Consider the following 14,180-nt stretch of genomic DNA (forward strand, 5'->3'; position numbering starts at 1 on the left):
AAATAAAATGGACATTTCCACATACCTAGAATAGAAAAAGAGAACTGTATGTGAAGCTGTGGATCTGTTATGTATAGCTTACTGTTTTAGAAATAAACACATATATGCAAAATAAATTCAACACGTAACTTTCAAAACCATCCTGCTTGTCTCTACTATCAGGGCATATTTATACATTTTTGTATTTTTAGCCAACTCTTAAGCATTCATGCTAAGAGATATATTTTATAAACAATGGATAATCTAAAAATAATTGCTATCTAACTCCGAAAAGAGTTATTGGCTTAAAAAATCAGCTTTACCTTTTTAAGAATGTTTTATTTAGGCTAACATTAAAATTAATTTGCCTTCTCTATGCACACATTGGTTGGCTAGTGAGGGAAAAACAAATGGAAGGAAAGCTATTGGGCAGCTGTCATGGATAATCAAAACTTTCTACTATTTATAGAATTGCTCAAAGTTCCTTCCTCCTGGTCAGCCTTTTCTTACATTCTCCCACATCTAAGTCTTTGTCCAGGTTGTACCAAATGTCAGAAACATTCTCCTTACCCAGCTGGTCATTTAACATCAAATAGATCTAGAAATCTTACTTCTTCCTCCTGAAAGCCTTCCCAGACAGATGAGAAAAGAGAGGTAAAAATAACCCCCTTAGCTTCATTATGAGCATGGACCTCAAATCGCTTCCTACACCACCAAAATACACCTACCTACCACAGAGCATAATCAGAAATTCAGAATCAAGATTCTGTTTGCATTTTCATTGTGGAAAGGTACTGTTAGTTCAAGAAAAATATCTTTATGTCTTATTTTTAGGTAGATATCATGAAAATGATGATAGTCTGAAACCCTGTTTTAAAACTGTGAATATAATTTGAACACACTTGTAGAAATTTAACCAAAATAAGCAAAGAAGAATATATCTTACTTTTTAAAAAATGAGCTCTGACAAAATAAGTATAAGTACGACTCTGAGAGCTGTTTTCCCTTGTAAAGAGCAGGCAAGTTTGGGTTTGAGCACATTACCTTTCAGTCAACAAATATCCTCTTCTTTGTGCCCAGATCTGTAGAAGACAAAGATAAACCAGAAGAGCTAGAAGAGCTTAGTTGCAGGTTATCAGATTTAAACACAAGAAACAATTAGATGACCAAGCAAGAAAGACAATACAAGGAACAATTAGAAATGACATGTTTAATTTAGTAGTACTAAAACTCCACAGAAATAAAGGATTGATTAAGTTTGAGTTGAGGTAGTAAGAGAAGTCTTTACAGAAGACCTGAGATGGGCAGGGAAAAGCTTTGAAAGGCAGAAGAGATGACGTATGGAGAGCACTGCAAGCAGGAGATTATAACACGAGCAAAGGAGGGGAGGCAAACCTGCTCGGGTTTGTGTGTATAATGGCGAAATTAGAATAACCAAAGATTTTATTGGAACATAGGGGGAAATAGAGTACTGACTGACAACTGCTTTGGGATTGGGATCATCTCTCATTTATCTTCCTATCTCCTTTAGGATAGCACAGTGTTTTGTGTACAGCAAGCACTTAAATATATTTGGTGAATCAATTAATCTATATATTTATATAAATGGTTTAACTACTGTCTCTAGTCAACAAATTATGAACAATGTTTTAAGTGTGATAACACTCATGCTGCTTTACTTGCTACATTCTTTTTATATCACCTAATGTAATAAACAATATCATAAACATCTTGCATTCAATTTACTTTCTTCAGTTCTTAGCAAAGAAATTTCTCTGAAATCAAAACATTTATATAAAATAATAAGAGCTAGAATTTATATAGTGCTTTAAGGTTTCAAAGCACTTTACAAATATTACCTCAATGTCATCCTCACAATAACTCCGACAGGTAGATACTAGACAGATGAGAAAACTAAACGAAGACAGAAATTGAGTAACTTGCCCATGGTCACGCAGCAAGTAGATGCTTGAGGTTAAGATTTGAAGTTAGGTCTAACTGATTCCAGGTCCAGCACCCTACCCACTGAACCACCTAGGTGACATCTGATGAACAGTTAACAGTAACTTCAATACTGTTAAATAACGTTTTTAATACAAACCTATTCCTTTTTCCTCTCCATTAGTATCAAAACTCAACTAGAAAAGGAGGTCACTAATCTTTATGAAAGGCTCCCTGCAAGCATATATATCTGACTTGGAAAATCACATACTAACAGTTAGCATGTTTTATTGTGTTTTTACTTATTTCGTTAAATATTTCTCAATTACACTTTAATCTAGTTTGGTCCGAGTTAGCATTTGACACCTCTGGTGTAAACCAGAAAAAGCTGCCCACACGAATGAATACAATCAGTATGCAGTAAAATCCAGTTACAAAGAGGTTTACACCTCCCACAATTTATACCTATACTCGGAGTCAAACGGTGATGCTGTATTCATCTCTCTACACAAGTATTATATTGCAATTTTCCTATAAATTACTGGTAGTCAATCCTCTCTCCCATCTGAATGTAACTGAGTGGTGTTATCATCCAGTAGGAATTTTTTACAAGTTTTTCTTTTTTTTAAGTGGGAATGAAAATATTCACCGTCACGAATGCCACCAACAGCGGTAGCGAAAAGTGTCCGGCTCCATCGAACCCGCATCTCTCACCTGAGGCTCGGGGGCGGGCAGCTTCCCGGCACCCCGCAGGACCTGGCGGCTGCCAGGGAAGGCGGGGCTCCGGCGCCCTCCAGCAGACACCAAGCCCACCCTTGCCCCCTTCCCTACACGCAGCTCGATTAAACAAGGTCGTCCCACTTCCCCAAAGCCGCCAACCCGTACGACGCAGAAGCCACGATCGCGGGGGCGAGCGCCAGGGGCGGGACCCTGCTCGGCCCGCCCCCTCCCCCCGACTCCCGGGCTCGGCCCGCGCCCTCGGGCTACCCCGCCAACTAGGCCCTCGGGTTCGCTCGGCCTCCGCCTCGGCGGAAAAGACCTGGCCCGACCCTTTGTTAAAAGGAAGGCCGAGGTCTCCGGGCCTATACTAGGCCACACGGCCGTCTCCCGGTGCCCTAACAGCTGCTGGCCCAATACCCTGACCCCCCCACCTAGTCCGAAGAGGCCTACCGAGCCTCCGCAGCCACAAATGAGTCCCGCCGCTCCGGATTACGTACGTTCGGTCTGTGTTCCCTCGTCCCGGTGGGTGCTAGTCGCTCTCCACCTTCAGTCACAGCAGCCGCTTAGCCGGTTGCTGGGAGGGGGGAGGGGGAGGGCAGTGCGTAATGTGACATGCGCAATGAAGGGGATGCCGGGAGAGGGGCGGAGCCTAAGGCCCTACTTTCCCTGAGGAGAGAAGAAAAGCTGAAGAGGGCGTGTGCTCTCGCCCTTCTCCCTCGCTTCTCGTTGCTCCGATGAGGACTGGAGCTGTTCAAGTGTGCCTCTGGCTATTATTTTACCCGTCAGCAAACGTGAGGGAGGAGAATGGGGTTCTGGGAGGAGTGAGGGGCAATCTTGGTCAAGGAATTTCCGTATGTACTCTGAAAGGACGAGCAGGTAGAACCGAATCTGGAGAAAGGTCCAAGTTCTTCCTAGTCCAGTCAGAAGATAAAAAGAAAAACAAATTCCCACCCTATGTTAATACGTATGTACATGGTCGAATTTCCCATTCCCTGCCCCCTCGCACACGTGGTCTCATTAAACACGAAGGAGGTGTCCCTATACTTTCCGAGCGGTAAAGAGGAAGAACATTTTTAACCTTCGCCCCTCCCTCCCGGAGCCTTGGGTGAGGGCCAGACCCCCCTCCCAGCCTAACAGCGCATACGCACAATTACGCAACGTACGTAAAAGGAAAGCGCCGCGGCGACTGCGTGCGTGGGTGCGTGCGTGCGTGCGTGCGTGCGTGCTATACCCAGCCGGCCGGCAGTGACGGCGTGCCGGGCCCTGCCTCCGCGCATTACTTCTTGGGGGGCTCCGGGCGGAGGAGTGGCTGTTCACTTGGCTGTGGAGGACGCCACAGGAGAGGTCACCGGGACGAGGTCGTAGCAACGGCGACAGCCGCACCTGTCCTCCTTTAGCTTTCAGTGCAGGTAGGGAAGGGAAGGAGCGGGCAGCGTCTCTGACGGTTGGTGCGCATGGACCTGGCCGAGGGATGTGACTTGGAAAGCCACGGGGCCTAGGCTGGTGGTCTTGGCTCCCCCTCTCTCCCTTTCCTCCGCCTTTTTTTCCTTCTCTCCTTTCCATCTTCTCTTGGGTATCCCCTGATCTCAGTACAGGCATCCCTCCCGCCCCCCGGCTCCTTCCCCAAGATTTCAACGGTCTTCAGCCCCCCTTTTTCGTAAAGGGGGATGCTGAGCCAATGGTCTCCAAAGTCCGGTGAGGACAAAGTAAGACAAAGTGCACTCAAGTCTCCCCGGCGGAACGTAAGAGATTGAGAATGCACGTTCCACAGTTCATAGCTTTAGAACTGGAAGAAACCCGAGGAGAGACGGCGAGGTATGGCCGGAAAGGGCACTGTCTCTGATGGTAGCGCACACCTGGGTTCCAATCCCATTTCTTGACACTACCTGTGTGTGACCTTGGGCTAGTTTCTTCCTTCGTCAGCTGTCTGGCCGCCAGTTTCCTCATCTGTAAAAAGAGGATGTTGGACTTGATGGCTTCGGAGATACCTTCCTGATCTAGAATTACGGTCTTATGATCAAGACCAACAGCACTGTTTTACATACGAGGAAACTGAGGCCCAGGGAGATTAAGGGAAGCACCAGATCTTACCTACCAGGGCCACTTTAGCTTCGGTAGTACTTGGAGGAGTGTCCTAGAAAATCTCCCAAGGTCATTGAGCTTTAGGTTTCTGAGTCAGGGCATGGGATTTGAAAGCTCATGCTGTTTTTCTTCCTCCGCTCATTGCTTCTAAATACTGACTTAATATCCCAGAGAAGAGGCTGTTGGAGCTTAGGGAGATAATCCAAACTTGTTGATGCACTTGACCTACTTCTTTCCCTGTCTTTTATCTTCGTTTGCCTACCCTGACAGTCAGTTGTGTGTCTTGCTTGTCAGGGATGTAGTGGTGTATTGCTTGAGAGCTGAGGTGACAGGTGCTGCTGAGATGTTGTGTAGGAATTAAATACCCAAATGTCATGGCTAATTTTATCCCCAAGAATTTTGCTGACATCTTGTGTCTTATTCTCTCTCTTTTTTTTAAATAGACAGTACTAGAGAAAAAATTCAACAAGAAATGTTCAAAGCCAGTTCCAGGGTATGTGATGGCATTGACTTCCAAAGTGTTCATTTTGAGGACTTACTTAAAAAGAAGATTGACTTCAGTCTAGAATGATAAAGGCTAGTCGGACTGAGCTGTTTATGTTTATAAGTGTTATGAGTAGAATGAGTGCAAACATTCAACAAATCACAGAATATGAAAACTAAGCAAATACTTCTTCAGGCTTCAAGGGAGTTTTGGAACAAGTAAAGGGAAGCTTTTAAAAAAACTAATAGCTTAAAGTATAAGAAATTAGATAAATTTATGTATGCATACTGGTGGACTAGGAATATTTTGGTAACAGGTTGATTGTCAAATACAGTTATACTTAGCAGTAAAATATTCCTTGGTGTCACTATAAGAAATCATCTGACCCAGTACGACATTTATGTTCACATGTATCTTTTTTCTGAATCTGATTTTGGTTTAGTTAAGCTCAAAGAAGGTGATACTATTCACCCATATGAGCATATGTCACTGAACTCTTGAGGAAGGCAGCGCAGTATCTGTAGAAGAAAGAGTAATGAATTTGGTGTCAGGAGACCTGGGTTCGTATCCTGACTTGATACATGCTAGTATGGATAAGTCATGTTACCCCCTGAACCTTAGTTTCCTTATCTATAAATTCGGGGTAGTAACATTGCTTATGTGTAGAAAGCGCTTTGTATATATTGCCAGTGTGGTGTAGTAGAGAGAGTACTGATCAAGAAGATCTGGGTTTAAATTCCTCTTCTGATACTATCTGTGTAACTCTAGGCAATGTAACTTATTGAGCCTCAGTTTCTTTGTCTGTAAGGAAGGGGTAAGGAGAGGAATCCTTAGAGGTTGGCAGCCACAAATTTCCTAGGGGCAGCTCGCCCCCTGCCATGCAAAGTAATACAGATAAAAAGCTGCATAATGGAAAAAATTCAACCATGACAAGAAGATAGGTTAAAGCCTCCACCATAAGTTCTCAAAAAAAAAAAAGCATAATTGAAAACCAGTTTACCACCTCATCAATTCAAGTGCCCTTACAGCTCATGTCAGTCAGTCAACAAGAAGTCACCAAGCATTTATTGAATAGTGGGGATTTTAAAAAAGGCAAAAAAAGAAGCAGTCCCTACTGTCAAGGCACTCACAGTCTAATGGGGGAGATATTGGGGAGGGGGGAGGTTGGGCAGCTAACAAGGTATGGAAATTATAAATTGTAGATAATCAACAGAGTGAAAGCATTAAATGGGGAATTAGGAGAGACTTCTAGAAAATGGGATTTTAATTGAGATTTGAAGGAAACTAGGGAGGCTAGAAGACAGATGAGGCAGGAGAGTAGTCCAGGTGTGAGAGAACAGCCAGTGAAAATGTCTGGATTCTGAGATGCAGTGTCTTCTAAGAGGAATAGTAAGGAGGCTAGTGTCAGTGGAGGGGAGTAAAGTATAGTAAGGCTAGAAAGGTATGAAGGGATTTGATTAACAAGAAGAGTTTTAGATTTGGTACTAGAGGTGACAGGAATCCTCTTGAGTTAGAGGGGGAAGGTCAGGTGACACAGCCAGATATTTTATTTAGGAAGATCAATTTGACCACTGAGTGGAGGATGGACTGTGGTGGGGAAGGACTTGAGGCAGGAAACCAATATGCCTGCTCTTGCAGTAAGGGAGAGGTAAGGCAATGAGACCCTAAACCAGAGAGGTGACAATGTCGGAAGAGCGAAACAGACATACACAAAAGATGTTTCAGAGGTAGAATCAGTAGGATTTTGCAACTAATTGGATGGGGGAAGTGGGGATGGTGAATGAAAGCGAAGAGTCCAGGATGACACTGAAGTTGTGAACCTGAGGATGGTGGAGGATTGACTAATAGGAAACTTAGAGACAGGAAAGGCCTTGGGAAAGATAATGAATTCAGTTTTGGGAATGTTGTATTAAAAGATGTCTTTGGGACATCCCGTTCCCATTTGAGATGGGAGATTGGAAGCCATGTGCCCTCCTTGGCTACAACCTTCATTTCTGCTGTATCTTTAGGCACTTGGCCATTGGGGTTAACCCTTTTCAGTTGCCCAGAGGTATTCCTGCTCCCAGAGTAGATGAAAACCTTATCGTTCCAGGCAGGCCTCCCTCAGCTTCCAGTTTCCTTTGTCCTGGCCCAAGTTGACCCCACAGACACATAGGTCGGGTAATTTTAGGCAGTTTCCCAGGAAGATTTCCACTACCAGTGTAAGTTGAGGCCCTTGAATAAAATGAGCTCCAAGGACTGAGAAGAAGGAAAATCAAGGATGGCTGCTGAGAAGTATAGAGTTTGAAAGGAGCAATGAAATTGAGGGGTCACATTACTGATTAAAATTAACATAGCATAATAGGAAAAGGGCAGCCATATGTATTTTCATGTATCCAGGGCTTGACAAGTTCATGAATGTGGTATGGAAGACTGTTTCTGTTGTTTGGTTTTCTTTAAAAAAAATAAAACAAAAACCACAAAACTTCACATTTGGTGACAGTGAGGAGGCAAAGAGAATATCAGTGAGCTTAAGAATCTAAGGAATAAAATGTATAATGGGAAAAACCAGAAGGAAAGTATGTGGAAGAAGTAAATTAATATTTCAGGATTAGAAAACCTCAAATTAATATTTATAGGTCATCAGATGATACGTAAGAATTCTCAGAAGGGGAGAGGAGATAGAAAGATACTGAAGACTTTTCGATTTCTACCTTTCCCTTTGGACTAATAGGGAGAATAAAGGTAGAACATTGTGGGACGTATTGAAGAGAAAGTTGGGTGTGGCTAACAGAAAGAGAATGAACTGGCAAGACCCCCATTTAAACCATGGAAAGACATACAGAGTGAAAATGAGATGATGAAATGAAATCTTATGTTTTAGGTGACTCCAAAAAACAAGAGTTGGCAACAATAAATGCTAAAATCGAAAGAAAGAGAAGCTACATTATGCTTTAGAATGCCATGGTCATGAAAAAATATCACATGTATATTTAAAAGAAAAGCTAGACAAATTGCAAAAGGATGTTGAAGAGTACATTAATACACTTGTCTTCACGTAGCGCCTCCAACAATTGTTATTTTCCTTTGTTGCCATCTTTGCCAGTTTGATGGTTGTGAGGTAGGACATCAGATTTGTTTTGTGTCACTGTCATAACACAATATTTATAAAAGACCGTTGAGGGATTATCCCCAGAAAAATATAAAGCTGAATGAATTGATAGATAAGCTGGTTTTGATTGACCTGGCAGTTTCTGGTTGAGAATATTATAGACACATTTCCTGGCTGCCCATGGTAACTTTATATCAGTTGATAATGTCCTGGGACCTGAAGGAATCATAAGACCACAAATAATAAAATAGTAAACCTTAAAGGAAATATGAGCAAGAGATACAAACCCAAATGAAGATTAAGAAATGACATCTTAAAGATTGAATCAAAGAACAAATCAAGGAAACAATACTTATGTTAAAAATAGTAATGACAGTGAAACAGTATACCCAGACTTATAGACACAGCTAAAATATTCATTTAGAAAAATATATATCTCTGAATTCATATTAGCAAAATAGGGGGAAAAAAAGGAAAAAAAATTATTAACAAAGTAGAAAAAATGAACCAAGCATGTAACTAAAAAAAGAAGCCTAGAAAATAAATTAGCAAGGGCAGCTAGGTGGCGCAGTGGATAGAGCACCAGCCCTGAAGTCAAGAGGACCTGAGTTCAAACGTGGCCTCAGACCGAACACTTGACACTTAAGTAGCTGTGTGACCCTGGGCAAGTCTCTTAACCCCAATTGCCAAATAAATAAATAAATGAATGAATTAACAATCTCAAAACGAGGACAAAAGAAATACTGAAAATTAGACAAAGAAACTTGAAAATATTATAAAACTGATAAACGCAACAGTTTTTTAAATTTTTAATAATTCTGGTCATATTTAACATGCAAAACAAGAAAAACAATATACTGCACCCATAAAACATTGCAATTTCTGTGAAAGAGATTAGTATCTTTCATACTATGTAGAGTCTTTTTTAAAAAAATTAATTTATTTTTATTTATCAATCATTTCCATAAGCTTTTGAGTTTTAAATTTTTCTCCCCCTCCCCAAGATGGCATGTAATCCGATACAGGCTATACATACACATTCCTATTAAAAACATTTTCACATTAGTGATGTTGTAAGTAAAAATTAGGACCAATAGGAGGAACTACCAGAAAGAGGAAACAAAATACAACAAAAGAAAAAAAAATAGCAAATAGTATGCTTCGATCTGCATTCAAACTCCATAGTTTTTTCTTTGGATGTAGATAGCATTTTCCATCATGAGGCCTTTGGAGATGTCTTAAATCCTTGTGTTGCTGAGAAGGGTTAAGTCTATCAATATTAGTACCTAACTGATTATGTTATTCCCTTCTTTTTTGGGTGTGGGGGGCTAGTAGATGGGGTTAAGTGATACTTGCCCAGGGTCACATAGCTAGTAGGGTGATTTGATCTCAGGTCCTCCTGACTCCAAGGCCAGAGCTCTATCTACTGCACCACCTCGCTGCCCCTGTTATTCCCTTCTTGAGCCAAATCTGATGAGAGTAAGGTTCAAACAATGCTCATCTCCCTCCCTTCTTTCCCTCTGCTGTAATAGGTTTTTGTGCCTTTTCCTGTAATGTAATTTACCCTTGTCTGCCCCCTCTTTGCCTTTTCTCTCAGTACATTTTCTTAGATCAGATTAATCCCCTTATTTGGATCCGTTTAACCCACTTGATTAGATTTTTTTTTATCATTACATCAAAGTCAACTTATACCCACCACCTTTATGTATACTCCTTTAACATGGTGTGATAACAATACAGTTCTCGAGCTGTACAAGTGTCATCTTCCCTTGTAGGGATGTAAACAGTTTACCCTTATTAATAGCATGTTGTTTCTTTCTCTCCCATTTACCTTTTTATGTCTCTCTTGAGTCTTGTATTTAAATTTCAGATTTTCTATTGAACTCTGGTCTTTTTATCAGGAAGGTTTGGAAGTTCCCTATTTCATTGAATATCCATCTTCTCCCTTGAAAGATCATGCTCATTTTCGCTGGGTAGTTGATCCTTAGTTGTAATCCAGGCTCTTTTGCCTTATGGAATATCATATTCCACGCCCTGCAGTCTTTTAATGTAGAAGCTGCAAGGTCCTGTGTAATCCTGACTGTGGTTCCATGATATTTAAGTTGTTGCTTTCTGGCTGCTTGCAGTATTTTCTCTTTGACCTGATAATTTTGGAATTTGGCTGCTATATTCCTTGGCGTTTTCAATTTGGGATCTCTTTCAGGAGGTGATCACTGGATTCTTTCTATGGCTATTTTACCCTCTGGTTCTAGGACCTCAGGGCAGTTTTCCTTAATGATTTCCTCAAAGATACTGTCCAGGCTCTTTTTTCCATTGTGATTTTCAGATAGACCAGTAATTTTTAAATTTTGTCTCTCCTAGATCTATTTTCCAGGTCATTTGTTTTACCAATAAGGTATTTTACATATTCATCTGTTTTTTCATTCTTTTGTTTTTGTTTGACTGATTCTTGCTCTCTCATAGAGTCATTAGCTTCCATTTGCCCAATTCTTTTTTTTTCTTTTGCTTTTTGGCTAGTCAGTGGGGTTAAGTGACTTGCCCAGGGTGACACAGCTCAATTCTAATTTTTAACAAATTGTTTTTTTCTATTAGATTTTGTACCTCCTTCCCCATTTGGCCAATTGTCTTTTTTAGGGGCTTCTTTTCTTCAATGTACTTTTTTCCAGTTAGCTAATTTTTTTAAGGACTTATTTTCTACGGTTAATTTTTGTCCTTCCTTTTCCAAGCTATTGACTCTCTCTTGCATACCTCTCATTTCTTTTCCCATTTTTTTCTTCCACCTCTATCATTTGACTTTTAAAATCCTTCTTGAGCTCTTGTAAGAAGGCTTTTTAGGCTTCAGACCAGTTCATATTCCCTTTTGAGGTTCCAGATGTGGATTTGTTGACAGTGTTGTCCTCTTCAGAATTTCTGCCTTGATCTTCACTCTTCCCAAAATAAGAATCTATTGTATGTTTCTTTTTGCTCATGGTGTTTACTTATTTCCTGGCCTTTAAAGAGATTGAGCTCTCCTGCTGGGGAGCAGAGGGCATTGACCCAAGCTTCTTATGTTGGGGGCCTAGGGCCTGGTCCCTGGCTTTGTGTGCTGGGGCCTCCAGTGTTGGCAGTTGGAGGCTGTAGAGTTCTGGAAGCTTACCTGGTGTTGGGGGGGAATCAGCAAAACTGGAACTCTAGGGATAGGATTGGGTAGTGTAGCCCCTGGAGATTTCCTGCTCACCAGGGCCTTTCGTCCCTTTCACTTTCTTCAGCTCCTTTCAGGCGGATGTTGCAGGATGTTTATCTGCTTGGGGCCCAGAGTTTTGTTGGGTTTTTTTGGTTTGTTTTTTTTTAATAGGTCCATCATAATTGAGAAACCATTAGCTAACTTGTTCAAGAAAAAGAGACAGGAAAATAATCAGAATAGATGATGAAGTGAATACCCAACAGAAGAAATTTTCCCTCTCTCTTTTCTTTTTTGGCAAGGCAGCCGGGGTAAAGTGACAGATTTGAACTCAGGTCCTCCTGACCCCAGGGCCAGTGCTGTATCCATTGTGCCATTTAGCTACCCCTGGAAATTTTTTAAAATCATTAGAAATGGCACCTTACAGTTGGGCTTCAACAAATCTGAGAGTTCAAAGGAAATTGGATAATATCTGCAAAAATGTAAACTACTCAATTGATAAAAACAAGAAAGGGAGGGGTTTTTTTCCCCAAAAAACATTTGTATTTTATTGATCATATCTAGCTGTCTGTGTTTCATTCTTTGCCTACAATCTATCACCTCTCTGCCAGGAGGAGGAGGGAGGCATCATTCAATATTAGTCTAAGGGATTTATGACTGTCCATTGCATTAATCAGAATATTTAAATCTTTCAAAGATGTTTTGCTTTGCAGTGTTGTAGTCATTGTTCAAATAGTTCTCATTCTGCTCACTTCACTCTTCATCAGTTCATGGAAGTCTGTCCATTCCTCTGAATCTGCCCTTTCAATACTCCATTGCCTTTATATGCCACAATTTGTTCAGGCATTTTACAGCATATGGGCATCCACTTTGTTTCTTTTCTTTTTTTAAACACCACAAAAATATCAGTGTAAATGTTTTTGTATATGACTCCATTCCTCCTCTTAAAAAAATCTCTTTGGGGAATATGCTTAGTAGTAGTGTTTCTGGGTCAGACACAGTTTAGTGACTTTTTTGAGTATAGTTCTAAATTGCTTTCCATAATGTTTGATAATTTCACAGTTCTACCAGTAGTACACAAATATACCTGTCTTCACAGAGCAGCTCTGACAATTGTTTTCCTTTCTTGTCATCTTTGCCATTTTGATGGGTGTAAGGAAGAACATCAGAGTTGTTTTAATGCACATTTTTCTTGCTATTATTGATTTGGAACATTTTTTAAAATAGCTCCTTTTTTCTTTGTAGCATTTTTTCTTTTTAGAACTACCTGCCCATATTTTTTGTCCTTTTGCTCTTTGGGGGAATAGCTCATTGTATATTTGTATTAACTTCCTATATGTATATCAGAGAAATTTGCAACAAAGATGTTTTGTCTTAGTTGATTGTTTCTCTTCTAATTCTTAACTACATGAATGTTATTTTTGCAAAACTTCAGTTTTATGTAATCAAAATTGCTCATTCCCCATGATATCTACTGTGAAAACTTATTTGGTCAAGATCTCTTTACCTTTTGATTGTTATGAAAGATATCTCCATTCCCCTCTAATTTGACATATGTAGGTTATGTATTCATTTAGAGTTTGTGGCATATGGTATGAGATCTTGATTTATACCTACTTTTTTTTTTTAAAGGCAGTTGAGATTAAGTGCCCAGGGTCACACAGCTAGTAAGTGTCAAGTGTTTGGTCTGAGGTCGGATTTGAACTCAGGTCCTCTTGACTTCAGAGCTGGTGCTCTTTCAAGAGTACCACCTAGCTGCCCCAGTTTATGCCTACTTTCTAATAAACACTATTTTCTGTTCTTCCCGGTGTTTTTTCTCAAATAGTGAGTTCCTACCTCCTAAAATTGACATCCTTGAGTTTATTGACCACTATTGTGTTTTCAGTGACATCTGGATGTATGCCTAATCTGCCCCATTCATTAACTTTCTTAATTGTTTTACTCATACAAAATAGTTTTGTTGATTATCGCTTTGTATTACGGCTTAAGATTTGGTATTGCTAGGTCTCCTTTCTTCCACTTTTTATTACTTTGATATACTTAAAATTTTTGTTCCTTCAAATGAATTCTCTTTTAATTTTGTTTAGTTACATAAAATAAATCATGGATAGTTTGTTGTGGTGTTTAATAAATAATTTAGGTGGTGCTATCATTTAAATTATATGAGCAATTAATTTCTTTTCAATTATTTAAGCCTTCCTCTATTTCTGCAAAGATCATTTTGTGGTTTGTAGGCATATACACACATTCTTATATGTGTCTTGATAAGTAGATATTTTATCCATCTGTAGTTATTTTGAGTGGAATTTTTTTCTTTTTTCTTTTTTTGTTGGGTTTTGTTGATTATATATAAAAAGGCGTATTTTTGTGGGTCTAGTCTGAATCCTACACTTTATTGAATTTATTATTTGAATAAATTTTTAGTTGGAGGTCAAGGACTCTCTAGATTAACTGTCATATCATCTGCAAAACATAATAATTTTGTTTCTTAATTGCCTGGGCTTACTGAACTTATTCCATTTCTTATTTTCTTACTATAGCCAGAGTTTCTAGTACTGTGTCAAATAATAATGGTGATGATCAGTATTGGTGCTTTACCATGGATCTTACTGAAAACTCATCTGTTTTTTCTTCATTATATTTAATGCTAGCTCTTGGTTTTAGATAAGTACTATTGATCATACATGGAAAGATCCAGTCATTCCTGTGCTTTCTAATATTTT

General features: G+C 39.9%; 2 protein-coding genes across 7 annotated transcripts in view; one reads left to right on the forward strand and one right to left on the reverse strand.

Annotated features, from left to right (window-relative positions):
* Nucleotides 1–3,370, reverse strand: part of DDX42 (DEAD-box helicase 42) — a 40,914-nt gene extending 37,544 nt beyond the window's left edge. For 2 of the 6 annotated variants that reach the window (XM_020997329.2, XM_020997325.2), the window contains exons 1-2: nucleotides 3,138–3,370; nucleotides 1,024–1,061 (exon numbers count right to left, since the gene is read on the reverse strand). The gene's annotated coding sequence lies outside the window, so the exon portion shown is untranslated. Of the gene's footprint in view, nucleotides 1–1,023; nucleotides 1,062–2,634; nucleotides 2,724–3,090 lie in introns of those variants that run through there. The other 4 variants (XM_020997328.2, XM_020997327.2, XM_020997326.2 and 1 more) reach the window with 4 other exon arrangements.
* A 482-nt stretch (nucleotides 3,371–3,852) lies between these two features.
* The window catches only part of CCDC47 (coiled-coil domain containing 47), a 40,568-nt gene continuing 30,240 nt past the window's right edge, over nucleotides 3,853–14,180 (forward strand). The window contains exon 1 of the mRNA XM_020997335.2: nucleotides 3,853–4,049. The gene's annotated coding sequence lies outside the window, so the exon portion shown is untranslated. The remainder of the gene's footprint in view (nucleotides 4,050–14,180) is intronic.

This window comes from Phascolarctos cinereus, unplaced genomic scaffold (assembly GCF_003287225.1).
Source record: "Phascolarctos cinereus isolate Bilbo 61053 unplaced genomic scaffold, phaCin_HiC Scaffold_5;HRSCAF=322, whole genome shotgun sequence".
Lineage (NCBI taxonomy): Eukaryota > Metazoa > Chordata > Mammalia > Diprotodontia > Phascolarctidae > Phascolarctos > Phascolarctos cinereus.